This window comes from Felis catus, chromosome B1, assembly GCF_018350175.1.
Source record: "Felis catus isolate Fca126 chromosome B1, F.catus_Fca126_mat1.0, whole genome shotgun sequence".
In the NCBI taxonomy this organism is placed as follows: domain Eukaryota; kingdom Metazoa; phylum Chordata; class Mammalia; order Carnivora; family Felidae; genus Felis; species Felis catus.
In genome coordinates this window covers 47,317,666-47,340,166 of record NC_058371.1, presented here as the reverse complement: position 1 = coordinate 47,340,166, position 22,501 = coordinate 47,317,666, and the positions used below count along the sequence as shown (strand labels likewise).

The 22,501-nt window shown below is 39.3% G+C and overlaps 1 long non-coding RNA gene across 1 annotated transcript in view; it reads left to right on the top strand.

Moving 5' to 3' along the window:
- LOC123384854 overlaps positions 1 to 22,501 on the top strand; it is a 192,861-nt gene that overhangs the window by 98,419 nt on the left and 71,941 nt on the right. The gene's annotated exons all lie outside the window — the stretch shown is intronic.

Below are 22,501 nucleotides of genomic sequence, written 5' to 3'. Positions count from 1 at the left end.
TGATCTCCTGATTCATAAGTTCAAGTCCTATACTGGGCTGTGTGCTGACAGCTCAGAGCTTAGGGCCTGTTTCAGATTCTGTGTCTCCTTCTCTCTCTGCCCCTCGCCTGTTGGTGCTCTCTCTCTCTCTCTAAAATAATTTTTTTTAAAGACACCAATGTTAGAACCATCTCCTATATATTCCTATGCCTTCTTGTATGATGCTAATGAGTTTTTTCATGGGTTCCACATTTTCACTCTTAATATTGGTTCATTATAAGAAGCAAAGAGAACAAACAGGATTCTTATGTGAAAAATCTGACTTAATATACTAGTCCTGAAACCATCTTTCAAACTGAGGTCAGAAGCAGCCTCAATCCCCTTAAAGAACAGAGTGGGGAGGTAGAAATCGGCATCCTGGCCTGGCAGCGAGCCCCCAGCCCAGAAGGAGCAGCAGTGCCCATCCTATGGGATTTTGCCAGAAGACCATTGCTTGCCCACTTTGGTTTTCTAAACTCTTTGCTCCCTACAATATTTTCTGTCTCGCTGTTGCCTTGGCTTCCACTTTTCGGTCTGTCCTCCATTGATGTTCACCCATCTGATTATTGCTCTTGGTAGGCCTGTGATTGTACTTCTTCAATAGTCTTCCCAAATCTCCCCCTGTTTCTGTTACTTTGAATTTTGCCACTTCTTCTATTCTGCCTCCAGTACAACACTTCCCCAGGCCCTCTCAATTCACCAGTGACTAGAGATTGACTTACTAGATCCCCAAACTGCCCAGATCTAGATTTTCTTGCCTGATGTGTGGGTCTTTAGCCTTGACTTGGTGTCTCATCCTCAGAGTCTAACAACACAGGAGAAATGACTATGTGCTTCCTGCCCCCCCTCCACCCCCGCCTTAGATGGCATAATAGAAATGTTATTGAAATGCATTATAACTTGCTTCTGGTCCAGTTTCTGTTCTTAGTGAGCTGTGGAATCTGAATGGAACAATTAATGAGGCTTGAGCATCAGAATAACTTAGAGAACCTTTTTGATATGCAAATTCTCGTGCTCAACCCTGACCTATTAAGTTGGAATCTCTGGAAGTAGAATCTCAGCAATGTTTATTTTTCAGACACTAGATGATACTAATGTCTACCCTTGGGTTAGAACAACAACTCAGTTTTGATATTTGAAATTTCCCTTCCAAGAATAGAATGTTTCCCCATCGTAAGTGTTCCTTCTTCTAAGAATTCTGGAGAATCCTGTGATTGCTGCATGGCTCAGTTGGTTAAGCGTCTGATTCTTGACTTCAGATCATGGTCTCAAGGTTCCTGGGATCCAGCCCCGCAGAGGGCTCCACCCTGACAGCATGGAGCCTGCTTGGGATTCTCTCTGCTTCTCCCCACCCACTCGTGTTCTCTGTCTCAAATATATGTATATTTTTTAATTCTGGAGAGTCATTCAGAAATATTAAAAACTTTGTCTAAAATGGATGGATTACCTTTTTTCCATAATGTTTTTAGCCCTGTTTTAGCATTATTTCAGGACATAATCATGACTCGGGCTGCACTTTGATCTTATCAATAAGAGACAAAATTTGAGTTATCTGGAAGAATAACCACAAATGATACTTTTCAAATTCTAAATAATTGTTGCACAAATTTCTCAATATTGTCAGGACTCGTTAATGTATCATTAGCAGTGATTAATGGCATAGTTTGATTTCTGAGTAACTGACTTTCCCTTAAAAGACCATTGGGGTTGTACCTAACAATATCATGCCTTATACATGGAGAAACCGTTTTCTCGTGGCAATATAACCCACACTGTAAGACATGAAAATTTTAAATAGAAAACAGAGTCACTTGGTGGAGGTTGAAGAAACATTAAGGGGGAAGGAGAAGAATTTACAGTATAGCAGGGAAGTTGCACAATGCCCTTGGCTTCTGCTTAATGGGATAGGTTTTGTCACTTAATAATCAAGTTGAAAATCTTTTCTTTGTACAAAAGATAGGAAGCGTATAGAATTTCTTCAACAACCACATCAGAAGGCAGAACAGAGGAAGTTGTCACTTGGGGGTAACTAGTAACAGTCATTTTGTGATGAAAGCACTGTCAGAAATAAAGCTTTTAACATAAAATAAGAAATCAGAAGATTGATAACTAGAGCTATGAATTTACAATCAATACAGAATATCCTGAAATCCTGAATTTTTTGCAGTTGCAGGCATAGAGACTGAGAATTCTCTGCATTTATTTTTTATTTTTTTTAATGTTTATTTTTGAGAGAGAGAGAGAGGCTTGTGGGTGGAGATGGAAGAGAGAGAAGGAGATAAAGAATTCAAGGCAGGCTCCAGGCTCTGATTTGGTTATCTATATGTATTGTGAATAAAAGAAACACTGAAAAGATAATTTTATAGGACTGGGTGGACCTAACCAGCAACTAAGCAGAACCTGAAACAAAAATGTTACAGACTTAACAGAAGGGTGGTGCGGGACTGTCAAGTTGTGTTTCTTTTCTTTCTGGGAGAATAAATCCTGTCAGGACATGCAGCCCTAAGTGAGGAATAAAGTCAGGTCTCTTTCTGTGCATGTACTCTGTCTTCTTTCCTCTCCTTTTCCTCTCTGCCCCCTCAAATCCCCCCACCTCCTTTCTTTCTCCCTTATTTTCTTTCTTCTCTTCTTCCCCTTTGTAACTTTCCACATCCTTCCATTCCTACCATAAATCTAGCCTGAGTAGCAAACACATGCATATTTTCTTTCCTTTCTTTATTTTCCTCTATGCCTAATGAAAAATGTCCAAGAAGGTTCCCTGTGAGCAAGTTGTTGCTGCCGATGAGTCCAGTCCCACAGCCCCGCAGTGATGTGCTGTCGTGCATAGCTGGTGCTGAGCTGGACACACACGGAGGCACTAAGATAACAGGCTACTCCGATCATGCTGTCGGTGAAATGAAGTGAGGCAGCTGCAAGTAAGAAGGATGAAAACACACTTTAAAGATGTACTGGAGCATGGAGCATGGAGATGAGCAGTCTGGCTTGGCAGGAGCTTCCAGGTAATAGCTGAGGCAGTCACAGGGAATGACCTGCTACTCAGAAACAGAGTACTAGATTTCAGGTGGATGGGAGTCTCTGGTAGTGGATCCTGAAACTCTGCAAGATGCGGTGTTTCATTTTGTTTTAGGAGTGAGAGGGCAGGGGTAGGGGGGAATGGCAGAGAGAGAGAGGGAGAATCCTAAGCAGGTTCCATGCTCAGCACAGAGCCTGATGTGGGGCTGGATCTCCTGACCCTGGGATCCTGACCTGAGCTGAAATCCGGTGTCAGAAGCTGAATTGACTGAGCCACCCAAGTGCCCTGGACTGTCTTTCTAATGTGGAATTATTTCCTAATTATCAGTCTCTCTAGCCATATTGGAATCGACGTAAGTAGTGTTGGTCTTGAAAAAGCAGGGTAATTTGAAAGCTAGCTTAATGTATTACCGAATTAATTTAATAAAAAATATGAGCTACAGTGCTTTGGAAACACCGAGAAACAGCTGACTAATGCTATGAAGATGAGCTTTCCTTTTACATTTGTCATGTAAAGATGTGCCTGACCCTAAAATGAGATGGGCAGATGGACAGTTGGACATGGTGGAACATATGTAGAAAATTGGGAATTATGGCCAAGTACTCTGAAAACTCAGAAAGATGGATTTTCCATTACAATGTTGATACTTGGAGGACAGCTTTGTGTGGGGTTAAGAAAGTACATGGAACTAAGGGACAGTCAGTGATCCTGTGCCCTAAGAACAGAGTATACAACTTGGGGACATGACAGTGTGCAGTGTGTTGACTTACTTTCTAAAGCCAATTTAGGGGAGTTTGAGTAAGTATCTTCTAGCATCTGTTTCTGAAGAGGAACATAATAATGTTGCTCCCACAAGAAAGCTCAATAGAGACTGTGTTGTGTTTTCTTAGGTGTTCAAACAGAAACCCAGAATTCTTTAATGTTCATTTATTTTTTGAGCGAGAGATACAGTGCGAGCAGGGGAGGGGGAGAGAGAGAGACATAGAATCTGAAGCAGCCTTCAGGCTCTGAGCTATCAGCACACAACCCAACACAGGGCTCGAACTCACAAACTGTAAGATCATTACCTGAGCTGAAGTCAGATGCTTAACTGACTGAGCCACCCAGGCACCCCAAAACCCAGAATTCTTGAAGGAAGGAAGGAAGAAAGGAAGGAAGAAAGAAACTTCAGCATAGAGACACCTGGGTGGCTCAGTCAGTTGAGCATCTAACTCTTGATTTCAGCTCAGGTCATGATCTCATGGTTCATGGGATTGAACCCCACATCAGGCTCCATGTCTCTGTCTCTGTCGGTCTCTGCCTGTATCCCCCAAGGGGGAAGAAACCAACTTTAATACATATCTTTAAAATATAAGAACATTTCCCATATAGCCTCAGCAGCACAGTCATAGTAAACACAATTTACTACTCCTTTAATATCATCTCTATCCTGCCCATATTAAAATTCCTTCAGTTGTTTCAAAAACCTCCTTTTAGTCAGATGTCCAAATCAGAATCCATCCAGGACCAAGAATCACATACGGTTGTACATCCAGTCATTCTCTTATTCTAAAAGAGGTTTTTTATTTTTTTTAATGGCAGAGACATTAAAAAACCATAAAGAAAACTCTATTATCCTGAAGAATCTGTTTCCTCATAGTGACTTTTTTTTTCACTTTTCTGCTTTCTGAATTTTTAATGTTTTGGAAATTAGCTCTAAAGTCTTACATTAAAAGTAGCATTTATAACTAGCCTATATTAGATGGGATCTTGTATGTCACCTGTTGCATCCTATTAGAAGACACAAAGTAACCAATGTCCCATCATTAGCAAGGCTAACCTTCTCCACTGCGTTCCAGCTTATGGCCTGAGTATCCCTATAATCAGTTTGATGTTTCTTGTTTTCTTTTTCTTTTGCCCATCTATTCAGTGGTCCAACTCCCCATCAAAAATTCACCTAGTGGGTTTAACTCTAAATGATAACCCTTTACCAAATCAAAAATGTTACTAATTGTTGAAAAATGATTTTGTATTTTTAAACAGGTTTTGTTTTTCTTTCTTTTTTCCTTTTCTTTCTTTCTTTCTTTCTTTCTTTCTTTCTTTCTTTCTTTCTTTCTTTCTTTCTTTCTTTCTTTCTTTCTTTTCTTTTTTTTTTGGTGTATGAATCTACTTTCTATCATCAAAATATTTCTGTACACACGATATGCAAATCCCTGAGGATGCAAATAGGTGTCGAGAATAGAATAAAATCTCTTCATCGTAGAAACTGATTAGTCAGTGAGACTAGAGTGCAAACACAAAATAATTACTAATGGTCTCCACGGCCAGGGGGGTCAATTAGGGTCCCTGCTTCAAAACCCCCTTTTGGGACTGGAGAGCAAATTGCACTTCAGAGGATTTGATGACCTAAATAGAGGTGTGTTTTTGGCAGGAGGGATTTCGTGAACTAAATTGAGAAACCGTGCCATGTTGATAATATTAGCTTTGGTGAGAGGGGCATGTGTTCTACCATGCCTTCCACCTGATTAACCATTCTTTTTTGAAAAGTGTAATTTTTCTTCAATAGCTGCAGTTAATTTAGTTTCCTGAAAGATAGCTCCTGATGAAAATATAGTATATTTATTTCCCTTTAGTTACTAATTTGTAAATGGCTTATTTAAACATAAAAACATTTAATAAAAGGGGGCGCCTGGGTGGCTCCGACTAAGCCTCTGACTTCCACTCAGGTCCTGAGTTCCTGGTTCATGACTCCGAGCCCCGCATCGGGCTCTCTGTTGGCGGCACAGAGCCTGCTTAGGATACTCCAGCTGCCTCTCTCCGCCCCTCCCCTGCTCACATTCTCTGCCCTCTGCCGTCTCCCCTCTGCCCCCTCTCCCTTTCAAATAAATAAATAGATAAATAGATAAATAAATAGATAGATAGATAGATAAATAGTTGAAGTAAGCAGTTGATTTAATACCACTGCATACTACTCCAAATTATTGGTCCAAAGGTACGGCATAGGAATCAGACTCCGGGTGCATAAAATTGTTCATGCAAGTCCGAAAGTGTCTTTTGGAAGGAGGATTTTGAAGTGCTGGCCACACAACACCATGAGGTTGAGATCTAGAAACAATGCACGCACTGCCGATTACCCAGGCTTCCATTCAAAACTTTCAGTTTTCAGACTACAAGTACATGATACCTAACTAGGATAAGAAATGCATATATGCTGGGGCGCCTGGATGGCTCAGTTGGTTAAGCATCAGACTTACGCTCAGGTGGAGATCTCGTGGTTTGTGAGTTTGAGCCCCGCGTCAGCCTCTGTGCTGACAGCTCAGAGCCTAGAGCCTGCTTCTGATTCTGTGTCTCCATCTCTCTCTGGCCCTGCCCTGCTCATGCTTTCTCAAAAATAAACATTGAAAAAATTTTATAAGAAAATGAAATGCATATGTAACAATAGCCATTGGATATATGCTCTCAATATTTATTTAGAGTGACCACAGGTCCCAGCTAGCCTGAGACCATCTGAATTTATACCCAATGTCTATTAGGAACTATGGTGGTTTTTTTTTTTTTTTTTTGCTGTTGTGTTTGTTTGTTTTCCTATGCAGGAAAGAACCCAGTTCTGCCCTACTGTGTTTCTATCCTGTAGGTTTCCTTTACTGGTCACACATAACACTTCTGACATTTCTGGTCACCATGGAGGTTTTTCCCCACATGGAGTCATTCTGTGACACTAACTCCATATCCTACAATTCAACTGAATGCTGACACCATCTACCTGGAGATAGTGCCAGGCCCCACAGATTAAGGGCTCAGTTCCACAAGAGTGACTCACCCCTACTTCAGATGCCAGTCAAGAGTAGTAGGTCCCTTATTACACAGAGCGTTGGTTGGATTTCAGTATGAATTGGAGGTCCCAATGATCCCCTCCTTGAGTTCAATTAACTTGCTAGAATGGCTCACAGAACTCAGGGCAACACATGCTTGTGTTTACCAGTTTATTAAAGGACATGAAAAAGGATAAAAATAAACACCCAGATGAAATACATAGGGTGGGACCTAGAAGTGTCTCTGACATAGGAGCTTCTGTCCCTGTAGAGTTGGGGTCTACCACCCTCCCACTTTGGATGTGTTTTCCAGTCTGGAAGCTCGGTGAAACCCCTACTATTGGGATTTATAGAGGCTTTATCATGTAGACACGATCAGTTCTTTTTAAGTTTATTTATTTTGTGGGGGGCAGGGAGCGTAAGCATGAGTTGGGGAGCAGCAGAGCACAAGAGAAAGAGAGAATCCCAAGACCATGAGATCCCATGACCATGAGATCATGACCTGAGCCAAAATACAGAGTTGCTCAACCAACTGAGCCACCCAGGTGCCCTGACACGATCAATTATTAACTCCCCTTTTAGCCCCTCTCTCCTATTTGGAAGATGAAGGGTGAGGCTAAAAATTCCAACCTTCTCATCTTTCTCCTGAGCAGCCCCTAGCCTAGAGCCATTCTAGCCCACCCAGAATAGAACAAGAGTTGAATAGAACAAGACCGTTCCTACTATTCTTTTCACTTAGGAAATAACAAGGATATTAGGAGCCCTGTGGCAGGAACACAAATGTGTTCTGTGCCAGGGTCCTAGACCAAGATGTATATTTTCTATTATCTCACACACTTGAATAGTACCACCTTTCTCTAAAAAGAGGTTTTTGGTTGGATGATAAATTATATTGCTACCAAATCTTCACATATATTTTGCCAATTTAATCATTATGTGAAATGTAACCCCTTACACTTAGTATAGGGTATGTATTTTTAAGTGGGAGGGGAGGGGGCAATATTACTTACAAAGGAGAAAAAAATGTTTTGGGGAAGAATGGAAACAATCCTTGCTAGCAGAATGGTGTGTGACCCTTAATGGAGAACAGTGAGGGAGAAGACTGTAATTTTTTGCCAAATCATCCTTAGGGGAATGATAACAAATGTTTTGAAAACACTGGAGGTCTCCTGCTTTGATAGGAGCCATATTTTTTTCCCAAGACAGAGAGCAGGAGTGGGAGAGGGGACCAGAGGGAGAGAGAGAGAGAGAGAGAGAGAGAGAGAGAGAGAGAGAGAGAGAGAGAGAGAGAGAGAATCTCAAGCAGGCTCCATGCTCTGCATGAAGTCTGATGCCAGGCTCCATGAGGAGTTTGATCCCAGGACTCTGGGATCATGACCTGAGCCGAAATCAAGAGACTGAGGCTCAACCAACTGAGCTACCCCAGCACCCTGTATGAGCTATTTTTGAATTTCATCAGATATTGATGGACTGCAAATTCTTGCAAATCCATTTCATTCTTTAGCCTGTCACTAAAAGGACAGCTCTCAAGGAGGACTAAACTTTGCCTTAATACTACCAACAAAAGTAAAACAATATAACTCTTCTAGTGCTATTTTATGTCCAGTGCATTTCATAAATCATGTTTGGCATCCTCACAGCATCACTATGACTGGAATCATCATTGTCCCCTGGTTTTAGCTGAGAAAGTGTGGCTCAGATAATTTGCTGAATCGCTGACAATTCATAGTAGCAGTGCTCTGGCTTCATGGATTCCAATTTGCAACTGTTCATTATGATCATTTAGATGAAATTTTCTTAGAGATTTTTAAGCTATACCCAACTTCATTCTTTCTCTATCAACCCCTCCTCCCGCCCTCTTCCCCTCTCTCCCTCTTGTCTTTTTTTTTATAGTTTCATTGAGATAGAATTAAAATACAATAAAATGTGTGCAACACATTGAGTTTTAATAGATGTAATAGACTAATGAAACCACCACCACAAATAAAATAACATCTTCAGAGCTCCCCAAAATGTCCTCATCCCCTTTTGTAATTCAGCCCTTTCTCACCACTGTCTCCAGGCAATCACTGGCCTTTTTATCATCACGAAGCTGTTTTAATTTTAAAGAATATTATGTGAATGTACTAAAAAGAGCATGAGCTTTTTTTTTTTCTCAACATAATTTTTTTATTGTTTATTTTTGAGAGAGAGCGCAAGCACAAGAGGGCAGAGAGACAGGGAGTCACAGAATCTGAAGCAGCTCCAGGCTCCAAGCTATCCATACAGAGGAGGACCTGGGGCTCGAACTTATGAACCATGAGATCATAACCTGAGCCAAAGTTGGACACTTAACTGACTGAGCCACCCAGGCGCCCCTGAACATAATAATTTTTGAGAGTTCATTTTCTTTGTATATCCAAGTTGATTTCTTTTTATTGGTGATGAGTATCCTACTGTATGAATATACTATAATTGGTTTATCTGTTTTAGTTTTGGGGTACAAGTAAAGCTGCTATAAGCATTTGTGTACACGTTTTTTGTAAACAAATGCTTTCATTTCTCTTAAGTAGATACTTAAGAGGAGAATATCTGGATCATAGGTATGTTTAACTTTCAAAGAAACTACCAAACTCTTTTTTAAAGTGGGTAACCATGTTACTTTCACACTAGCAGTGTTTAAGTGTTCCATTGTGTCCTGTCTTTGTCAACACTCAATGTTCTTAAGATTCATTTAATCTAATGGATATATAGTAGAATATCATTGTATTTCAGTTCTCATTTTTTTGATGACTAAAGATGTTGAGCATAGCTGTTGGAATCTTATATTTTAAGTGGGATTATTTGTCTTATTAAAAGGTTTTTAACATGTAATATATATAAACATATATTTATCTAATTTATCTGACATATGTGTGCCAAATGTTTTCTCCCAGTCTTTTCTTTTGATTTTTTTTTAAAATCGTGTCTTTTAGTTTATTTTTAATGTTTATTTTTGAGAGAGAGAGAGAGAGAGAGAGAGAGAGAGAGAGAGAGAGAAAGAGAGAGACAGAGCTCAAGTGGGGAAGGAGCAAAGAGAGGGAAACACAGAATCTGAAACAGGCTCCAGGCACTCAGCTATCAGCACAGAGCCCAACATAGGGATCAAATCATAACCTGAGCTGAAGTTGGAGGTCTGACTGACTCAGCCACCCAGGAGCCCCTAAATGGTGTCTTTTAAACAACAAACATTTTTAAATTTGATTTTGATTCACATCAAGTTTTGCTATTATGGTTCATACTTATTGTGTTTTAAGAAAACTTATATTTTTTTTACTTAAGTTTACTTATTTTGGGAGAGAGTTTAATTTTTTTTTAATGTTTATTCATTTTTGAGAGAAGAGAGAGAGAGAAGGAGAGAAGAAGCAGGGGAAGAACAAAGAGAGGGAGAGAATCTCAAGCAGGCTTTTCACTATCAGCTTAGAACCCAATGTAGGGCTCAAACTCAAAAACTCTGAGGTCATGACCTGAGCTGAAACCAAGAGTTGGACACTTAGCCTACTGAGCCACCCAGGGGCTCCTAAGAAAAGGTTTTCTACCCCAAGACCACAAAAATTTTTCTATGTTTTCTAGTAGTTTTATAGATGTAGGCCTATGATTCATTTCAAATTAATCTTTGTGTATCTTGTGCTATAATGGCTGTTGTTTTTTGTTTTTTGTCCTTGGTTTTGTTTTGTTTTTGTTTTTGTTTTTTTGCTTCCCATGTGGATATACAATTGATCCAGAACTACTTGTTGAAAAGACTTTGTTTTCTCCCACTAAATTGTTTTTGCAATTTGTCAAAAATGTTAACCTATGTTGGCCATCTATGTTTTGGGTTGTTTCTGGACTATCTATTCTATTGATCTACATGTCTGCCTTTTTGCCAAAATGAAACTGTCTTGTTTATTGCAGCTTTATAGGAGGTGTTGAAGTTGGGTAGAATAAGAACTCCAACATTATTTATTTTTTTAATTGATTCAGTAAGGAGACCTCGTGCATTGTTGGTGGGAATGTAAACTGGTGCAGGCACTGTGGAAAATAATACGGAGGTTCCTCAAAAAATTGAAAATGGAATTACTGTATGATCCAGTAATTTAATAATTCCCCTACTGGGTATTTACCCAAAGAATAGGAAAACACTAATTCTATAAGATCTGTGCAATCTCTCTGTTCATTGCATCATTATTTGCAATAGTCAACTTCTGGAAGCAGCCCAAGTGTCCGTTGATAGATGAATGGATAAAGATGTTCTTGGTATATATATATAATGGACTATCATTCAGCCATAAATAAGAATAAATGCTTGCCATTTGTAACGACATGGCTGGATCCAGAGAGTATAACGTCAAGTGGAATAAGTCTGTCAGAAAAAGATAAATACCATGATTTCACTCATATGTTGACTTTAAGAAACAAAACAAAAACCAATAACCACAAAAAGAGACAAACCAAGAAACAGATTTTTAACTGTAGAAAAGAAGCTGATGGTTATCAAAGAGTAGGAGGATGGGTGAAGTAGATGAAGGGGATTAACAGTACACTTACCATGAGCAGGGAGTAATGCATAGAATTGTTGAATCACTACGTTGTACACCTGAAACTAACATGACCGTATACGTTAACTATACTAGAATGTTTTTTAATTCCTTTGGTTATTTGATTGCATCGTTTGCATTTATATATATATATATTAAGCTTTGTCAATGTCTACAGAAGTGACCACTGGGATTTGCATTGACAGTTCTGGCCTTTAAGCAACCGTATAAATTCCCCACAGTTCAATAAGTTTTATAATATGAACTCAAACAGCTTTGAAAGCCTCTGGCAAACACCAGCCCTAACAGGTAGCGACATAGGCTTTAACTGTTCTTTTCAGCTGCAGACTCACTGAGGCACATTTCAGCTACTTTGAAAGCCCATAGTTAAAGTAACTTCTTTAAAGGAAATAAATGATACATTGGAAGTTAAGATCGTTATCACTGCACATTAATTTTTTTTTGTATAAATCCATTTCTTCAAGACTTTACGAACTCAGTTTTCATAATTATTCAATAAATATAAACTGAAGGGAAAAATTCCACCAGAATCCCAGAAGCAGAAATAACATTACAATGCTAATACAGTCAGTAGGAGGCCACAGTAATCCAGATTACCATACATAACTGTCTCATGGAAACTAATTTGACTTTTATTGTGCTACTAAATGAAATTATTACATGATCTATAGATTATTGAGCCCTGTGGCAATGCTGGAGAATGAGACACTGTGCTGCATCTTTTGCTTTGATGCTTGCAATGTTTTTAAAACACTTTACACATTAAAAGTGAGTAAAGAAGACTATAATACTCAGAAACAACACTGTGACTAAATAAATTACTTGCCAGGAACCATAAGTATGGCAGGAATAATGCAGCAAACAAAGCATTTTTTCATTAACCATGTGCATCCAACAAAGACAAGGAATTGAAAAGAATTTTCATGTGAGAGGTACATAATTGTGAAGCCAGGCATTCCTCTGACGGGCATGCCCAGGACGATGCCCCCAGTTGATCCCTAAGCAATCCCTTATTGGACTTTGAATATTCCAGAGAGTTTGTCATCTTACTTGATGGCTTTGGAAGCAATTCACTGACCATGAAAATTCAAGACTTTGAAACCACTGGAAATGGTACAATCTGATTAAGGCTATTTATTTAAGATGTAGTTTAGCACAAGAGAGAAGACCTGTGTTTGGAGATAATAAAGTCTTCTTGATACAGGAGTTGTACTTGCACATTAAAGGAACATACTTCTTGTTACAGGAATTGGCATTTGAATCCAAATAGGTTAACAGCAACAGATTATATTAGTACTAGCATCTAAAATTCCATGTCACTTAGGAGGTCCTCCTTGAATCCACTTCCCAAATAGCACCCTCCATTCTATTATGAGAATCTCTGTGCTCTGGAGCATTCTGGAGCATTTGTCATGTTTATTGCTGATAAGGTTTTAATACACATGTCTTTCCTGCCATCTTGAAAGCTTGGTAGTTCAGTGTCTGTGCCATTACATTATGCCACCCTATCCTCTGCCCACATACACCAACCTACTAGCCATTCAGACCTATTATTATATACTTTAGTAATGGACAGCAGTCCTCCACACTACTCCAAGCTCTAAACCCATCCAAGGTGACTTCAAAATCCTTATGTTGCCTGATCTGTCTTTTGTTGTCTTCTCTTCAGTGATGGCTTCTTCTACCCCACGTTGGTTACCTGCTCCGATAGAAATAACCTGGGCCTTTCCACTACCTGAACTTATAAATTACAGATTCAGGGCTCAGTCAGTTAAGACTCCAACTCTTGATTTCAACTCAGGTCATGATTTTGAGGTTCATGGGACTGAGCCCCACATCTGGCTCTGCACTGAAGACAAAGAGCCTGCTTGGGATTCTCTCTCTCTCTCTCTCTCTCTCTCTCTCTCTGCCCCTCCCCCACCCTCTCTCATGAATGCATGCTGTGCTCTCTCCCTCTCAATATTTTTTAAAATTACAACTTCTGGGGTGCCTGGGTGGCTCAGTTGGATTAAGTGTATGACTCTGATTTTGGTCATGATCTCACGGTTTATGAGTTTGAGACCCACATCGGGCTCTGTGATGGCAGTGTGGACCCTGCTTGGGATTTTCTCTCTTCTCTCTCTGCCCCTAACCCACTTGAGCTTTCTGTCTCAAAATAAATAATTTTTTTTAATCACAAATTCACAAACATCAACCTAATAACTACAACTTTTCTTTCTCCTAGCTTGTTTTTCTTTTTGTGTTTTTGTTTTTGTTTTTTTGTTTTGTCCCCATGTACTTCTGCTGCAAACTTTTCAGCTCATTTAGTTTTCTTGTGTAGTAGACCCTTCACGTTCTCCCAGACCTCCAGCTCTCTACTTCTCCAATTTCTCCTATTATCCAGCTAAGTCTCTATGGTCTGCTTTGGCAATATGCTTTTCTCCACCATTTTTATCACTCCTTTCAACCAAGTGTCAACCTAGAAGACACCTTACTGCTTTCTTTGCCCACAGCTCTTCCCCAATAGCCTAACGCTACTCGGTACAAAAAGGCAAATTGATTTCCAGGAACGCTTAAAATTCCCAACTTCAAGTGAGATCTCAGTATGTCTCCAGTTGACTCATTCTCCCACCTTCTGGAACAACCATTTCACACTTTCTTCGCTGTTCTTAAGATTTCAGCACTCCCCTTCTCTCATTCAGTTTAAAATTTTTTTTTTCAACGTTTATTTATTTTTGGGACAGAGAGAGACAGAGCATGAACGGGGGAGGGGCAGAGAGAGAGGGAGACACAGAATCCGAAACAGGCTCCAGGCTCCAAGCCATCAGCCCTGAGCCTGACGCGGGGCTCGAACTCACGGACCGCGAGATCGTGACCTGGCTGAAGTTGGACGCCTAACCGACTGCGCCACCCAGGCGCCCCACTCATTCAGTTTTTAAGAAGTGGTGAGCAGGTGGATTCCAATGAACATATGGATAAACTGTCTGACCTTAGACCAGAGGAGGCATAGAGTGTTGTTTTATCAGAGACAAGGGGGAGAAAATAGGTACAAATGTAGGCAAATTGATACTTGTTGTTGTAAAGAAGAGCACTTTGGTCTGTTTGCTTCTATTGCCCTGGAAACCGTGATCAACTCAACTCCTACCTTTCCTCTGATATTTAAACATGCTGTAGATTCTGCCATATTAGTAAAAACTCTCCCTGGACCCCCAAGCCCTTCAAAACTTTTCCCCCCTATTTCCTCTATTTCACTGGCAAATGTTTAATCTCCATTCCCAATTGGTTATTCAGATAAAAATTTAAAATCTAGTCTTTCCCAGCCACTGCATTGAAAAAACCATTATCGGGAGCACCTGGCTGGCTCAATTGGTTAAACATCCAACTCTTGATATCCACTCGGGTCATGATCTCATGGCTCGAGAGATCCAGCCCCATGTCAGGCTCTGCACTGACAGTGTGGAGCCTGTTGGGAATCTTTTCTCTCTTCTCTTCCCATGCTTGTGTTCTCCCTCTCTCTTTCTCTCAAAATAAACATCTAAAAAAAAAAGCCATTACTGGAATTCTCCATAAATGCCATATTACTTGGCTTCTCAGGAGCATTGACAGAGTTCTCCATTGCCTCCTTTTTGAAACACTCTTCAATCAGCCTCTGGAATTCCTTGTCTTAGTTTTCTTCTTGCCTCTTTAGTCATTCTCTTTGGGCTTCTTTCATTTTTTTCCTTCAACACGGGCATTTGTTGTCTTAAAGTTCAGACTCTTTCTTTATAATATCACTTAAGAATTTTATCCTACCCCATGCTTTAAAGTGGTATTAATATGTCCATGGTCTTCAGCCCAGACCTCTCCTCTGAGCTCCAGACCCATGTATAAGACTGCCTACCTAGTACCTTCTACCTGGATAACTCAAATTTACTTGAAATACAACAAAACCAAAACTGATTTCATGATTCACTGTCCAGGTACAGAGTGAAACATCTGGTTCTCCTTCAGTGCCTTTATCTGAGAAGAATAGCATCATTATCCATCCAGTTATATAAATCAGAATCCTTGGGGTAACCTTAACTCTCTTCATCAACCTTCATTTCTCATTCAGTGCCATGGGCCATTCCAAGCCTTTTTGCTATGGGTATCTTTCAAATTCCATCCCTTTTTTTCATACTCATGGTAGAAGGCTACCCAAGCTGTATCCTCTCTTACCTATTATATTGCCCTATGATAGCTTATTACTGGGTCTTCCAATTCTATAATTCCTTTCCTAAAATGAAGCTAAATTTTCTCAAAAATGTAAGATTGTGTTTCCCCAATTCCACCCCTGTCTAAAACCCTTTAGTGTCTCCCATTGCACTAAGAACAAGGAAAACAAATGTCCTTACAGGACTAGGTGGCCAAGCTTCTGACCAACTCTGAAGCCTCATTCTCTGGAATCTTGTCCCACTGGCACTCCTGAGATTCCGCCAATGCACCATGTTCCCTCCTATAAGAGGAGCTTGATACATGCTGTTCCCTATATCTGAATACCCCTCCTCTCTTGATTATTGAGGAAATTCATCATAAACCCCAGTATCTACTCAGCCACCACTTTCCCAGTCCACAGGCTAAACTTTCCCAGTCCACAGGCTAGACAGGCTAAGCTTTCCCAGTCCACAGGCTAGACAAGATTCCTTTCCTTCCAAGCATTTACCTCACTTCTACCCATAACGCGGTGGCATTAGTTACTTTGGTCTGTTCCTAACTCCTCTCCGGCAGCACACAAGACCAGATGCTCTGTGAGACTTGGACAGAGTCCATTGATGACCGGCCTTTAGCCCTAAATACATATTTTTCTTGTTGAACAGATGGGTGGCAGTATGAATGAATAGATGGATCAATAGGAAAATTTAGGAAGCATAACAGCATGTTCAAAATAGGAACAAGAAGCTTAGAAGACAGTCATTTTTTGTATTATTTCTCATGTTTCCTATATTCCACTTGAAAAAAGTTGATCTTTTAATCTCAAAGTAGTTCTAGTTAAAAAAAAAATGTATTCTTAGATTTTTTTTTTACCTTAATCCTTGGGCTTTTTATATTCCAATATGCTAGAATAACCTGTCTCCCAAACCACCTACTTTTCAATTCAAAATTTACAATATCCCATAGCAGGCAAGAAACCTTATTATTTAGTCTAAAGAGATGTTCTCCTTTTTTTCAAAGGTTTGATGTTCAATAATGGTCATGTTTTTAAAAAGGGGATTGTGATAATTTATCTTAATTCATCTCAGTAAATATCCCATACCTACCCATGTGTCACGGGTTGATAGTGAGAATATGGAAATGAACAGGACAGATACTTGTTCTATTGGTGTGAAGTCGTTAACATAAAAACTGGTGGTCCAGAGATAACCGTTACATTGGGAGTCATGATAATCATTGTATTGTAACATTTAATTACTTTGTTGATTGAGCTCCCTGGGCCTTTCTACATACTTAACTGAATAAATAATATTGACCAAGAATGGCCCCTTGACAGGACAATTCACACTCACAGTGATTTTAATAAACTTGGGAGCCTTCAACCAAAATAGACAAATAATTATACATGACTAGAGGAAGATGAACATGACTTTAATGAACATTTCTAATAGTCGTGTACTCTTCATGATAAAGTCTTTAGCTTAAAGCCTATATCACAGCCACAATTTTTTTAATTATAAAGAAACCCAAGGGGAAAGCCCAAAGTATGTAGAATATCCATAATACCTTAAGCTTGGTATAGAGTCTGTTTGTTTGAGCAAATTAAATTTTGGCAGGAGTAAGAAATTAAGGAATAAGTGGTTTAGAAATCTCAGTATCAGAAAACTTGAAAGAAATAATTACCTACTGAATGAATCTTTCTCCTAACATTGCTTCATAAACACTAGGTTTCTTTAAAAAGTCATTTCCATTCTTCCAGTTTTTACCCATTATTACTTTTAACATTGATCGAGACCTTGGGATATGCTAAAGAGACAATGGGCTAAGAACTTTTTATAAATCATCTCATTTAAGTCTATAGAGCCCTTATGAGCCAGGCACATTATTATCGCATTTTGTTAATGAAGGATAGTGAGGTGCAGACAAATTAAATGACTTCCTAAAGATCCTACAGCTGGTAAGTGACAGAGCCAGGATTGAAAACCATGCTACCTGACTCCATTGCCATTTCTCTGGTATATTTCCTTCCAACAAAATTGTTCTGAAAAATGAATTAAAATGCAAATAAATGAAAAAAACCCCACAGATTTTACAAGGAGGGAGGCACATAGCTTGAAAATCTAATAGATTTCAGACTCTAATACGTTGGAGGAATCACTACCTTCCTCTTTCCCAGTGAAAAGAGAATGGGCATCCTGGTAGGATCAGAATGAATAGTCTGTTTTCGGTGCTCAGAAGGCTCTAAGTGGGTGTTCAGTAGTTTTCTCACTTTTTCCTTTTTCAAAGTTTTAACTGAATTTGTGAGGACACTAAATCAAACTTTGTGAGCTTTCCTTATTGTTTTCATGGGTTTTGTTTTGTTTTGTTTTTATAAAAATGATTGTTACCTTTTGCTATAAATCTAAAATTGATCCCTTGTGATGGAAGCAGGGAAAGTGTGTTGAAGAGGGTAGAGTCACACAAGGCTGAGAACCATAAAATGGAGAAAATCACAGCCAAGAGAGTGTGAACTTTAACAGCTTGGTCGGGCCTGTATTAAAGGGCAAAATCACATGTGTCACAGAGAGTGTTTCCATCCCTCAGAGGGGCAGTTCTGAAAAGGACAACTTGCTGGAAATGAGAATGGGGGAGGTGAGGCCCAGGTCGTCTGCCACAGTTAACTGGTTATTCATTTTAGCCACTATAATGGCTGGTGCTAAGGTTTTCAGATCATCCGCTTTTGTGGGTTTTTTGTTTTTGTTTTTGTTTTTGTTTTTATCTTTTCCTTTTTATTTCTTTATGGTCAACAGTGAACTTTGCTTGGTGCTTATCTGCCAGGAAGGATCATGTCAATGAACGGTTATCTACCTAACTTATCCAGGCATCTGGGTGTACTACTTGCTTATTCTTAACAAAATGACACAACACACACACACACACACACACACACACACACACACACACACACGTGTCAGGTATACTTCTCACTGCACTCTTCTGGACGTGGTAGCTGGGGACTGCAATTTGAGGGAGGAAGGGAGAGGAGGGACATGTGGTATTTACAATGCAGTATATGTGTAACTTCATAGTAAACATGGAGCTTCCTCAGTTTAAAACCGTCCTTTGTTACCCACAGGGACACTTTTGTGGCCTGTGAGTCCCAGACTCACTGTAGCCCACTATTGTTCTCTTCCTATTCTCTCCTTTTCCCTTTCTTCCTTCCCTTTTTCCTCTCTCAGGAGCCAGAAACCGAAAGAATGAACACAAACCATAAAGCTAAAGACAGGGAGGGAAGAATACAGGAGAGAGGAAGAGAGAAAATGAATAAACAGACAACATCCAGACCTTACATAAAATAGACTTCTGGGGGCATCTGGGTGGCTCAGTTGGTTAAGTGTCCAACTCTTGATTTTTGGCTCAGGTCATGATCTCACAGTGAGTTCAAGCCCTGTGTCAGGCTTTGCACTGAGAGTATGGAGCCTGCTTGCGATTCTCTCTGTCGTTCCTTCTCTGCCCTTTCTCCCCACCCTCAAAATAAATAAACTTAAATAAAAAGATTTCTGACCTACAACCCATAGCACCCTGTTTTTCTGCAATGAACAGCCTAGGATGCCTGCCTACAAGGCAAGAGTTGGAGAAGGTGAAACCATGAGCTCTAATAACAACCTAGGAAAGTAAACAAAAACTTCTGTAACAGTGAGCGCCAAATGGCTGGCATTTGATTAAAAGCTGACAGCTTGCCTAATGTTTGTTCCTAAATTTTTGTCTCTGCTTCCAACTTAGCACCAACCACAGAAGGCCAAATATGTGCCCATTACTAGTTACATAAGATGCCCTGCTTCTTGTGAGCCTACCTCGGGCTTCCTCCTGCCAACAGCCTCCAGTTCTTCCCAACTGATGCTTCCCTTTCTTCTACCTTAAACCTCCCTGCCTACCTGGAGTCTTTACCAAAAGGCTAACAGAGTGGCTGACTCCATTGTTATAGCAAATTCTAAATAAATGCCCTTTGTTTTCCTCATTTGGTGAGTCTTTATTTCCACAGGAATGAAAAAAAAAGGGGGGGGGAAGGAAGAAAGAAAACAAATCCCATCACTGTTACCTTTTAATTTCTGTTTACATTCTCTTCCTATCCAAACAAATTAGAAATTTCTTGTGGGTGATGATTCCATTTTACATATCTTTGTGTCCCTCAGCAGCCTAAAAGCTCTTCAGTTTCTAAATATAGATGATGATTTTTTTGTTAATTACTAAATGAAATAAAACACCACAGTAAAGTATAGATCAAAAGAATCTTCTAGGAACATGGATGTAACATCTATTTCAAATGGGAGAGCTGAATTGCAAAAATGTAAAGTTGTAGCTCAAAACCCATGACTAACAATAACTGTATAAGACTCCTGAATTTTATCTTTTTCCTACTATATCATGCTGTTTCTCACACTGAAAACCAGCTCTGAACATATATAAAGCATGTATTTATATCTTTATCTCCTATACCTCAATGAATTTGTTCATAAAGTGGAAAAAAAATTATACCCAATTTATATATTTGATATCAAAAAGTGCTATTTTAGGGGCACCTAGGTGTCTCAATTGGTTAAACATCTGACTCTTGATTTTGGCTCAAGTCATGATCTCACAGTTGTGAGATTGAGCCCTGCATTGGGCTCAGCATGGAACACGGAGCCTGCTTGGGATTCTCTCTCTCTCTCCCTCTCTCTGCCCCTCTACACCCCTGCTGCTTGTGGTCTCTCTCTCAAGATAAAATAAACTTGAAAAATAAGTAATATTTTAGACATTATGATTTATTCAAAATGAAGTTGACTTTGGAGGCCCTGTGTTAAGCTGGTTTCACCTAAACCCTGCTGTAATAACAATCATGATCATGATGGTAATAATAACACTTTTATATAGCCAAGAAGTATTTAAAGGGAATAAAACCACAGGGGTATTGAAAATAGTAGAAAAAGTGTCATTGGACAGGAGATTTTGACCTGCTTTTCTTGTTGTTGTGGGTTTTTGTTTGTTTGTTTTTTTAAAGACAGCCAGTGGGACCACTGTAGAGAGTTAACGAGGATTGCAAAGAGCTTTTATTAAGTTATATTTATAATATGTTAAAAACTAAGACTGATGACAAATTTAAATATTTTAAAATAGCAGCAATCCATTAAATTAACACAACAATTTTACTTAAAAAACTATATTTTCAAAACAAAAATTTAATGAAGAATAACATTGTTTTACATATTTGCAAATATGTGTGGCTCCATAGACAACTGGATTCTCCTATTTGCTTCTGCATTTAATCAGCTTGGAGTTGGTTTTGTGGTTGCTGTATATGAAGAAAGCTGACCTCACACAGATGTGTAATTGAAGACAGGAGCAATTTCATAACCTTTTTAGATCATTTTGGTCATCTTTGAGACTACACCAAAACTCAAAGTCAATCATTTTTTTAAAGTTTAGTTGCAATGTGGGATATAAAAGGATACCAATGAACTTTCATTCTTCATCACATGAAAATCTGTTGTTCTATCTTGCAGTATGAATAGCATTTACTCATGAATGATTATATAACATATAAATGAATCACTTAGGAAATAGTGGCTCAAGGGGTGCCTGGGTGGCTCAGTCAGTTGGGTATCCGACTTCGGCTCAGGTCATGATCTCACAGTTCCTGGGTTCGAGTCCCACGTCGGGCTCTGTGCTGACAGCTCTGAGCCTGGAGCCTGCTTCGGATTCGGTGTTTCTGTCTCTTTCTGCCCCTCCCTGGCTCGCTCTCTCTCTCTCTCTCTCTCTCTCTCTCTCTCTCCCCCCTCAAAAATAAATAAACATTTGAAAAATTAAAAAAAAAAGAAAATAGTGGCTCAAGTAGTGATACAGATCTTCTGAATGTTGACACAGTTACACAATAAAGCTCACACTGGTAAATACGACCACTGAGGTGATCAGAAAAGTCTTTTAGTATCTAGAGCCATGAAGCTCTGGTGGTGGATATAAGCTTTCCAAAATTCTAATTGTAACTGAACACTTAAATTGTATCATTAGTAACTGATTGTTTTTCCTTGAAATGACAGATTCACTTTGCTCATTTTTAAGAAAATACCTGCCAAATGCCCAAATCCATATAATCATAGTTTCCTACTATTGTAGGATGGTTAAGGGGAGGTACGGGGTAGTTTTAAATGTAGCAGTTTTCTCCTATGATGTATACAGAGATGTTAAGAAATACTTGCTAGAGTTGATAGAGCAAGAAACAGGAGTTTAGGAATATTGTTTACAGTTGCACATGTAAGTAAAATCAAACACTAAAAGAAATATTTTTATTTTTTAAAGTTTATTTACTGATTTTGTGAGAGCGAGACTGAGCAAGCGAGCGAGAGGAGGGGGAGGGGCAGAGAGAGAAGTGGGACAGAATCCCAAGCAGGCTCAGAGATGCCGGCACAGACCCAGATTTGGGGCTGGAACCCATGAACCGTGAGATTGTGACCTGAGTTGAAACCATGAGTTGGACGCTCAACCAAACGAGCTCCTCAGGTGCCCCTAAAAGAAATATTTTTAAATATCAGGCAGAGGAAGGCAAATATGAGGTAGAATTTCTTACCAGTTACAGCAGAGTTCTGTGGTCTAAATCTGGTGCTTCCCGAAATGAAATTCTAACATATTACTTAGACTTCTGGTGATCATCAACAGTAGAAGTGAAAACAAAAACAGCAGAAATAATTTATCCCTAGAGAATGGGACTAGAAATAGGGGAAGGAGCAGAAAGCTTTAGTTATTAATGTAATTCCATCGTAAAATACTTCAAAATAGTTCGTGCTTTTCTAATATGTGTGGTAGGATTGTCAGATTTTATGAAATGAAATGATGTAATTTGAAACTATATATTATTTTACAAATATTAAAATATAATAGACAATAATTAGATCATCATAATGGTTGGGCATGGAGACCAGTTTTGTGACTCTACCCCTCACAATACTTAGCTTCCTTAC